The sequence below is a fragment of the Abramis brama genome (genome assembly GCF_963993115.1).
Source record: "Abramis brama genome assembly, chromosome: 10".
NCBI lineage: Eukaryota > Metazoa > Chordata > Actinopteri > Cypriniformes > Leuciscidae > Abramis > Abramis brama.
In genome coordinates, this window is record NC_139972.1 from 21,379,280 (window position 1) to 21,389,479 (window position 10,200).

The following is a 10,200-nucleotide window of genomic DNA, read 5'->3' on the forward strand; positions in this document are numbered from 1 at the left end:
TTGCGGGTCCAAACATTTTGTTCAAATCAGATTCAAGTCTGCCAAAAGCAGACAATAAATGGTGGTATTATACACTCACGGTGTGCAGTAATACTACCAAAAATCATGATCCTAACCTTTATCTCCATAATAAAAATCTCAGATGGCCAGACAGTGCTTTGTCTTTTAGGAATTGTGTAAACCATGAGTTTTTAAAAGCTTAGCTTAAAGGCACAATATGTACGTTTTTTTTTACATTAAAATATCCAAATACCACTTACGAAGCATTATATATTTTGTTGACTTGTGTTCTTACAGTATCCCAAATGTTTCCAACAATATTTAAATCCAGAGAAATTCTCAATTTTAATCAGTGTAACAGTCCGTGTCATTGCATCGCCTGTCAATGACGTCATACCCGCGCTAACCTTGAATTCCTTGATTTGGTTTTACTTCCATAGAAACCATGGAAACACTAAAGATGCTTTAATCTATTATGTTTTATTAGACAGTTGAGCAACTGTTTGGATACCTTCATCAACAAAAAACGAATCATTGTTATATAGCTCATTTATATATTTGCATGTCATTTAGCAACAAAAGTCATCCAGCTTTTATAAATATGATATTCTAATATCCATCTATCTTACTAGTGTGCAATAAGAGTCTCATACCAGCCACTGAGCGAACTCACAGAGTAACATTACAACGTAACTTTCAACACACTAAAACGTATTTTTAATATGATTATTTTGACCGATTAAACAGCACTGCATTACCCCACAATTTAAATTTTTCTAATAAAGTGACCTCTATTAGTAGTAATTCAGCACTCGTGGCTGTTTCATTACAATAAAATAATGTGAATTTAGCCTAAGTGATCAAACGTAACTGTAACAAAGTTCAAGTTCAGGGTAGAAGGAGGCAGGAACCGGCAAACGTTACTTTAATTGTAATAGACATTGACAACACAACGAAAGAAGTGGCAGAGCCCAGCTACGGCATATGAGCATAATAAAAACAGCAACGTAAAATGCCCCAGGCCTGGTCCTCTCTCACCCTTCACTGTCATCATTCCATGGGACTCGAGGTCGGTGTGTCGCGCAGGTGTCTCTCATTAGCATTCCATGTCTCTGGAATTTCTGTCGGATTGCTTTTATTCGGCTGTGGAGATGACAACTCCCATGATTTCTCGCTCATTCACGCCGTCATCGAGCTGCTGTATGTCTTTGTCATTGTTTTGAATAAGCGACATCTAGTGGCGAAACTTGCATACTGTGCCTTTAAATGTGTGATGTGAATAAATAGTGCTTATAAACAGCTGTTGAGTTCTCAATGGAAACAAGTAGAGGCTTGGACTCAAAGACAATATTCTTAACCTCATGACTTAACAGGCGGATTGTCTTAGACAGTAAAGTCACTTTTACATTGTTACAAAAAAAATTTAATTTCAAATAAATGCTGTTCTTTTATATTTTCTATTCATCAGAAATAATGTATAATGTATCATGGTTTCCTACAAAAATATTAAGCGGCACAACAGTTTTCAATATTGATAATAATAAGAAATACTTCTTGAGCACCAAATCAGCATATTAGAATGACCATAAGAACGGCTTGAGGCATAGTTATTTGTGGAAAATGTCCATTTAAATATGCTTCGGCTCGATTTGTAACATCATATGATCTGTTGATCTTTTTCCACTCCCAAGCACCTGAGCCAGAGTCTCGGATCTGTTTGGATGAGGACTTCTGTAGATGAGAGAAAGTTGGGTTGTGTTTGGGTTCCTCTCCTCTCATCTGCTCTCCTCTCCTTCTGTCTGGGATGGTAAATAAGGTTGGGTGTGTGAGAATCTCATTACCAGGACACAAAGCGGCATTTCCTCTGAGGATTGAGTGAGGGAGTGAAGAAGGGAGGAAGGGAGGGGGCGAGCGGGGCGAATGGCCAGGCTCAATCACGACCACGCTGATGGGGAGGGAGAAGGAGGCAGCTGGGTTCCCGCTCAGGCCTTCAATTTCCTCCACAGTCCAGCCACTCAAGTGTGTAATTACTATGGGGTGTCATGAAGGTGCGATTCCTTCTCCTTGTAACACTCACCCCCCTTCTTGTCCCCCCCCCCCCCCCCCCAATGGCTCTCAGCTCCCCACGTCCCCTGCACTCACCCCCAGTAACACCCCCATCTCATTTCTGCCCCAGGTGAGGGCACTAGATCCAAATATGTCTGGTGCTTAAATAGACATCCCAAAGCAAACCCTCTCCGTATGTCATGGCGGCACGGCCCCCCTCCAGCGGGTTAGCAGTCCACTTTCACTTTGTTTATTTGTCACAATTTGCCAGTTTTCTGTGTGGCTGTTTGTGGTTACAAGATGTCTAAACTTTGCATCAAGCAATAAGTGATTTCCCATCTTCAGGTGGAATAGCTACTGTACCGTTGAATTGTGCCGCTCTGTACCAATATGAGGTTGTTGATAGTTTAATTTTTCCATTGTCAAAAATTCTATTTTAGAATTATTATTCTATTTTATTCTTGGTACATAATATAAATGAATTTGGTTGGTTTCAAACAAATATTAGTTAGCTACCAGCAATAGCTGATTTGACCATTGTTTTGAACTTATGACACCTAGTGGTGTGGATGTTGAGACTCGTGCCTCAATGTATGTATGTAAAATAAAACAAAACAATGTAACAAAAAATCTTCATCTTATGTGATAAATCAGTTTAAACACGTACCGTTCAAAAGTTTGGAGGCAATACCATTTTTAAATAAAAATCAATTAATACTTTTATTCTGCAAGTACGAATTTTAAATTGATCAAAACATTACATTGTTATAATTTATTTATTTTTTTTAATAATTACTTTTGCACTTTCTAATCAAGTAATCCTGAAAAAATGTATCATGGTTTCCAAAAAAAAAAAAAAAACGTTTTCAACACTGATAATAATAAGAAATGTTTCTTAAGCAAACATTCAGCATAATAGAATGACTTCTGAAGGATCATCTGAAGACTGGAGTAATGATGCTGAAAGTTCTGTTTTTTCATCACAGGAATACATTTTAAAATATATTTAAATAGAAAACAGTTATAGTAAAGATAATTGTGTGTGTAATCAATAAAAGTAACTGTAGTCTGATTACATGTATTTTAATATGTAATATAATCTAATTACAAGTACTTAATTTCTGGAATCAGATTACATAATCCAGATTACATGTAATCAGTTTATACCTGCGTACTAGTTTATTTATATGTAAAGCTTTTTATTAATGGAAAATTGCATCTTTAATTATTATTACTGGTTTTGTCCGCAGAGGGAAATGAAATGACACTCTGTAATACAAAACAAGCTGATTAGACTGACACAAACTGCCCATTTTGGAATGTCCTTCTGTGATCACCAGGTAGTTCCCACAAGTCTTCTGACCCACAACACTTGCTCCCCAAAATCATGCCAGGTTGACATGCTCAGGCAGGCATACAAACACACAGTGTCTCCAGTGTGAGGCAGCAGACTGGCACCAACGCTCATGAGTGTGTGTGTGTGTGTGTGTGTGTGTGTGTGAGAGAGAAAGCTTTTTTGAGTTTCTTTGTGCATTGCGGCTGGCTCTGGTGCTTTGAAGCTGCTCAATGACCGCACAAGGCCGTCTCTCAGTGGGAGGCGGTGAGCGATGCACGCTTGTCATTTGTATACAGCTGTTTCTTTCATCTGGTCCTCCTCCCTCTCTCTTGTAGCCCCCCATCCCAACATGTGCCATCCTACTCTCCCCAGTCTCCACCTAGCTGCCTGCCCTTTTGCAACTGCAGTGGCATTTACTGACAAAGACCAGAGTGATCATCAGTTTACTGATAAACACGCTAAACACATAAACACGGCTAGCCTCTGCTCCCTGGCTGCCTTGTACCCAGCATGCAACGCATGGACAGATATGGTGTTTGAGGTGGGGGTTGTTTGAGGAGCTTTCTCACTATCAGCCCCAAATGCTCTGGCCCAACTCTCAGTGAGAAACGGGATGCAGGTGCTCTGTAGCTGGTGTCAATTGCTGCTAATTGATGCAGCAGTGCATAAATAGTAAATAAGAGGACCTTGTTGTGTCTGGGTGTTTTAGTGCAGCAGTGTGTTAAAGTTTCAGTTAGGCTGTCTGAAGTCGATTCAGTGTTTGCACAATTTTTGGCACTGATTGTATATTGACTCATAGTCATACCTGTCATTGGCTTGGTTCTTGGTGCTTTTAGGCATTTTTTTCACGTTTAAGGAGAGATACTTGAGAGGTGGAAGGGGGTAACACTCTAAAAATAAGTTTTTAAAGTCATGGTAATGTAACAAATGTGTGAATTTTGTAACAATTTCATTGCATCCAATTCTTTAAGATTTGATAAATTTAAGTTTGCTTTTTCCATTTGCATTGGGACTACATGAATAATTTCCTATAATAATTTCTAAATGCAAGTGTAAATTAAGCATAGCCATGGACTTAAATGGCATGTTACATCTTCCTGAATCAACTGGTAAAATGGAAATATGCTTCGTTGACTGCCTTTGAGTCCCTTTCAGTTACATTATGTAGAAGTTTAGGCTTTTTTAAAACATTTTTTTCAACAAATTTCTTGCCTAAATTCAATCAATACTGGCCTATTTCCATTTGATTACTTTGATGGATGTGTGTAATTTTTTCGGTGGTATTTGCTTTATAGTCAAACCAGAGTTATGACTTAAATTTGTATCGGCAAGAGGTGATTTAGCACAACAAATAAGGAGACGCTCATCTCAACCCTATTATAAGATTTTGATTAAAAGTGGACAGCTGGGAATGAGTTGTATACATAATCTGTCTGCGGTTATGTCCTTTGCTGATTCTGATGCGTGAACTGCAAACAATTGCAACAGCAGTTGTGTGTTAATCATATACTGTATGTTCAAATGATACGTATGTGGAACGTGGAAAATGGAAAGTGATTTAGAGAAGTCTGAGAAATTTGCTCTGGCACATGAGGGAGAGTAAAATTGACAGATAATGGCTTTCTTCTCTCTTGATTGGTTCGTTCAGAGCCTTTATTTTTTATAATTCTCCAATATCCATTGTCATGCAGTTATGAAATAATTGCTTTATTTTCTCTAATCACCTCTCCATTATTCACGATTTGCTGGTTTATTTTTCAAGAAGATGTGTTTCTATACACCTTTATCACTAAATAGTCTTCCAGCTAGTTTTTTGTTTGTATTGTTTTTTTTACCATGGGAAATGTCATAGCACAGCATTAGTCTGTCTGTGTGTCTTTCACTGAGAGGGAAATGGGAGTTCTGGGAAGGTGTCACTGCACCAGATCTTCATCTCTAGTTCCTCCACTCCCACATGTGCACAGGTCACTGGTTACTGTTATTTACACTCTTTCACACTTCCTTTACCTCCCCACATCCTTCTTTTCACTCTCTGTCCATCACTGTGATGGAAAGAACACAAGTATTTAAGTATGTTTGATTTTAATTGTCTATTTGCCTGTCACAGAGTTGGGGTGACTGTCTAAAGGCATAAATGTTTTTGATTATAGTGTACATCAGTTGCTCTGGCTCTAACCCATCCCACCCCCTTCAATTCCACCCGGCTCTGTGGTTTGGCCCATTTCGCAATGCCAATATTGCAGTGATTTAGCCTCCAGATGCTCTCCTCGTTCTCAGTTTGGCAGGATGCTAGGACAATAGTGACAGGTCTGAAGGTAAAGATAGTGGTGTCCATTTTTCTGACAAAAACAGGACAAGGTAGCAATCAGAACTTATTTGAAAAGTCATTTTTGAGAAGACTGTAGATGCTATGGTGCTTCTGTTGGTCAGACATCAATACTTAGTGACAGACTTTTTACAGTTGGCAGAAGAGCTTTCTGTGGTCATGTAAATCCAGAAACACTTTGCTGGTTATATGAAGGTTCGCAAGATCTGTCTATCTGTCTGTCTGTCTGTCTGTCGTTCCATCTTCTCCATCCATCCGTCCATCCATATATACAGTATCAGTCTTGACCAAAGTAGGCATGGCATGTAACTTCTGTCATGAAACACTTTAAATCTGTAAATTTATTTATAAATCTGTATCTGTGTTTTTATCATGGGAGAGCCCCACCAAAACATTCATCCAAACATAGACTGAATTAATAATGAATTATACATGTGTTAAGCACTCTCCAACATTTTTTTTCATAATTGTTATTATTAGTTTATAAAAAAGTTTTACAAATTTTTCTGCAGTTCCCTCATGAACCCCCAGGAGTTCGCAAGCTGTAATTTGAAAATCCTTTTTAGAGGGAACAATTATGAGGTTGTCCATGCTAGTAAAAAAAAAACCTATACCAAAATGCATTTAAAATACATTTATGTCATACTATGTATACTACAAAGCCATTAACATATTTACTGACATATCGCTTGAGACTTGAGACTGATATACAAATTCTAATTAAACTTTTTTTTGGAGTACTTCTTTATTGCACAATGCACATTTCTTAATATTAAGCCTAAAATGTGTTTCAATATCACTATTAGTAAGGATATTATGATCTCTGTATGTATAATATCAGTCTTTAAATGCAATATATTTAAAGTGTACCTGAAGTATACTTGCAATAGTTCCACTTTAGCACAATCAAATATACTTAAGTATATCTTTAGCTGGACCTCAGCACTATTTCCGAATAACTGAAGTGTATTAAGTACAAAATTAGTTGTTCAAATTTAGCAGAGTTTAGCAGACAGTATTCCAAAAAGTACAATTGCAGGGTATTTATTTCGTGCGAAGTACACTACGAATACATGTATTTCAAATATATTTTAGTATTTATTTTTCACTTGGGCTTCCCGATTCACCACCATCTTTCTTGGACTACAGTGGGTTAAAAGAAGTTTTTTGTTTTTTTTTCTACCACCCAACCTCATTCCATCTCCTTAATTTCTAAAGTCCACTTGATTGCCCCTGACCAGCATAGATAAAACCCCATTATTTTCAAGAACATCAAAATGCATGTGTATAGTTTAGATGTAATTTCTGCGGCCCACCCATTTCCCATTGTGAATCGAATTTGAGATGGAAATGGAACCAAATTTTGGACTGGAACGCTGAAGGAAATGAAATATTTAACAATGGTAATTTTCCTTACTCAAATTTGCTAAATTGTAGAGGAGCTGGAGGAGCAATTTTATGGGGAGGCAGAGTACAGGAGCTCTCCCAATCAGACATGCTGAGATTTAGTCTTAAGTTGGCCTTTTTCTGCTTTCAAGTGGAGGCAGATGGGCACTGAAATGGTTTTAAGAGGAAAAGAATGACACAAGCCGAACATGGTCAAGTGAACTTGCCTTACAATCATCAAACCCTTCAGTCATAACCCACACGCTCTTTTCATTTCAATGTCTTTGCGGCTTTGCATCAGAATATATATATGTGATGTTTTGCTCTGTAAATGTCCTTTACATCTGTAATGTATGAGAATGTGGTTCGAGAAGCTTTTTTGTTTGTTTATTTATTTATTTTTTACAGTAGATATGTTTCTATGTTTCCTGAAGTCATTATGTTCAGCGTTAGTGTCCGTGTGTTGGGTGCTGAGTCTGCAGTTGCATGGATGTGTGGCCCTGCTTTGACCCTGTAGGAGGCAGAGAAGGATGATTCGGCTCTCAGAGTTTATGTCGTCCTGCGAGGAGCTGAAACTGCACATGGCAAAGGGTAGGCTCTATGTTAAGAGGATTACTAACATGAAAAAGGTAGCCGTCATTTAATTGAAGGCTTACCAGCAGCTGAAAAAGGAAAACAGTCAAACTGAAGGTATATCCCTGCCCAGAACATCCTGAAGGGACCAAATTTGACAAAGTCTGTGTGTGTTTTTCTCTTCCATGTCTCCTCCAGAAGCACACATCACGCTTTATCATGGAGTCTCAGCCTCTTAAACACATTTACACATTTTGGAATTTTAATCATGCCTTTAGCTCGTATTTTTCAAACGCTGTGATCTGGCTGCCTCTGTCGAATCTTCGGCATGTCAGGGTTTGCTGCACACTAGTTTAAACATGAATATGGCCTTTTTTTGTATACACTACCATTCAAAAGTTTGGGTTTAGTAAGATTTAAAAAATAAAAATAAATGAATACTCTTATTCAGCATGGATGCATTAAATTGATAAAAAGTGACAGTACAGAGATTTATAATAAATTTCAAATGAAAACGCAAATTTCTCTCCTTTTGAGTCACATTTTGACTACTGCGCTTTTGAAAATGCAGAAACGGATTAATTGAAATAGTTTACACATGCAGCTGTAGTTAGCATAGACAATAATAATAATAGGCTGATGATTATGTAGCTATCATTCCAATAATTTATTGTGTTTACATATGTATTGATCTGTTTCTATGCATTCATCAGAAACACACATGCACAGTTACATATACAGATGCTTCAAAAAGGCCTCTTTGTAACTGGCTCATGGAGGCACAAGCAGGGCTTGCGTGTCAGATAATAAAGGGTGTGTGGTTGTTTTCTCCTGTTGTTATCATCTGTGTCTGATTCAGAAGGCAGAGGCCAGGTTTTGAGGGCCAGATTAGGTCATCAGCTACCTGCAGTGTTGCCATCCCATCCGACTGCTGTTACGGCACTAAGGGAGTCACTCACACTTATATATGAACCATATTATCTCTAGAAGAACACAGCAGGCCCTGTCACTGCTCACAGTGCATTTGTCTTCGTATGTGGTCCACTTTGCAACGCTCCTCTACACAGTGTTGAAGCACTTTTAGGGCAAATTCATTTTACCTTTATTATTTTTCTCTTACACATCCACTTTTCATGGTGACACCTCTCATGGTAAGATACATTTTTTTCCAAAGGCTGGGTGCATTCCTGCCACAGTCCACAACATGGCCAAAGCAATTGTCATTTAATGTAAATCCTGCCATCGTTTATTTGCCCTCATGAAATGAAACCACATTTTTAACCCATTTTGTTCCAGGATAAAAAGAATAAAAAGAGTCTCCCCTCCTAAAACACTGGCATCACCCACTTAGAAAGGCTTATTGACTGGGACTTGGAGGCTGAAAGTCAAGTTCACCCTCGAGAGCATTTCAAATGATCCCAATATTCTCTTTTCAAACCTGTTGCTGATATCACTGCAGAACACGAAATCCAGGGGGAGGAGGCCTGGATAGGAGGAGGAGGAGGAGGAGGAGGAGGAGGCCTAATCAATTTAGGCCACGCCCTAATGGATGGAGGAGGAGGAGGCCTAATCCATTTAGGCCACGCCCACACCAGGGGGGGGGGGGGGCAATCCAATGGTCTCCATTGACTTTGCATTGCGAGAGGCTTCCTCCTTGTCATTTATGACTTATAACAAAAAACAAAACAATGTCTAAAAGCTGCTATGTGACAAGGTGTACAGCAAACAAGCTAAATAACCCAGAAATAAATTTTTATAAGCTGTTGACCCCAAAAAACGGTTGTTTAAGGACATAAAAGTGGATCAATTGAGACAGAGCGCAACTAGTTCTCGAACTACTCTGAGAACTACGCCCACTGGAACGCGACATGATATTGTAAAAAATGCTACAGCTTAGCTTACATAAATATAATATATAAAAGTGACATTTGGATATTTGACTTACCAGTGACAAAATGTTTACTGCACACGTAGACATACTGAGTGTCAGTATCCCACAATTTACCCATTCTTCCTGCTGATGCTTCACGTCTTATTGCCTGTATCCACTTTTGTCTCCTTAAAGGCTGGCTTTTACGGTTCGGAAGCTTATAAATATTTATTTCTGGGTTTTTTAGCTTGTTTGCTGTACACCTTGTCACACAGCAGCTTTTAGGCATTTTTCTGTCTTTTGTTATAAGTCATAAATGACAAGGAGGCAGCCTCTCGCAATGCAAAGTCAATGGAGACCTGTTTTCATCTGCAACCTTTAACAATAATACTCAACAACTTTCTTCCCCTATTGTTTAACATTAACTAGAGCTAGGTGACGTAACACCAAAAAGAAAGTTGTTTAAAACATTTTTTGGAAATATTATGAATTCTTTGGAATAAGGAACAACATGCACATACGAATCATGCATATAAATATATATGACAGAGAAATAGGTGTTTGTAAGCTTCAGCCAGTACATGTGCAGGTACTTGTACTGTATTTGTGTGTGTGTTTGTTGGAGGGCCATTGAGTGTATGTGCTACTCATGCTGTCCCATAT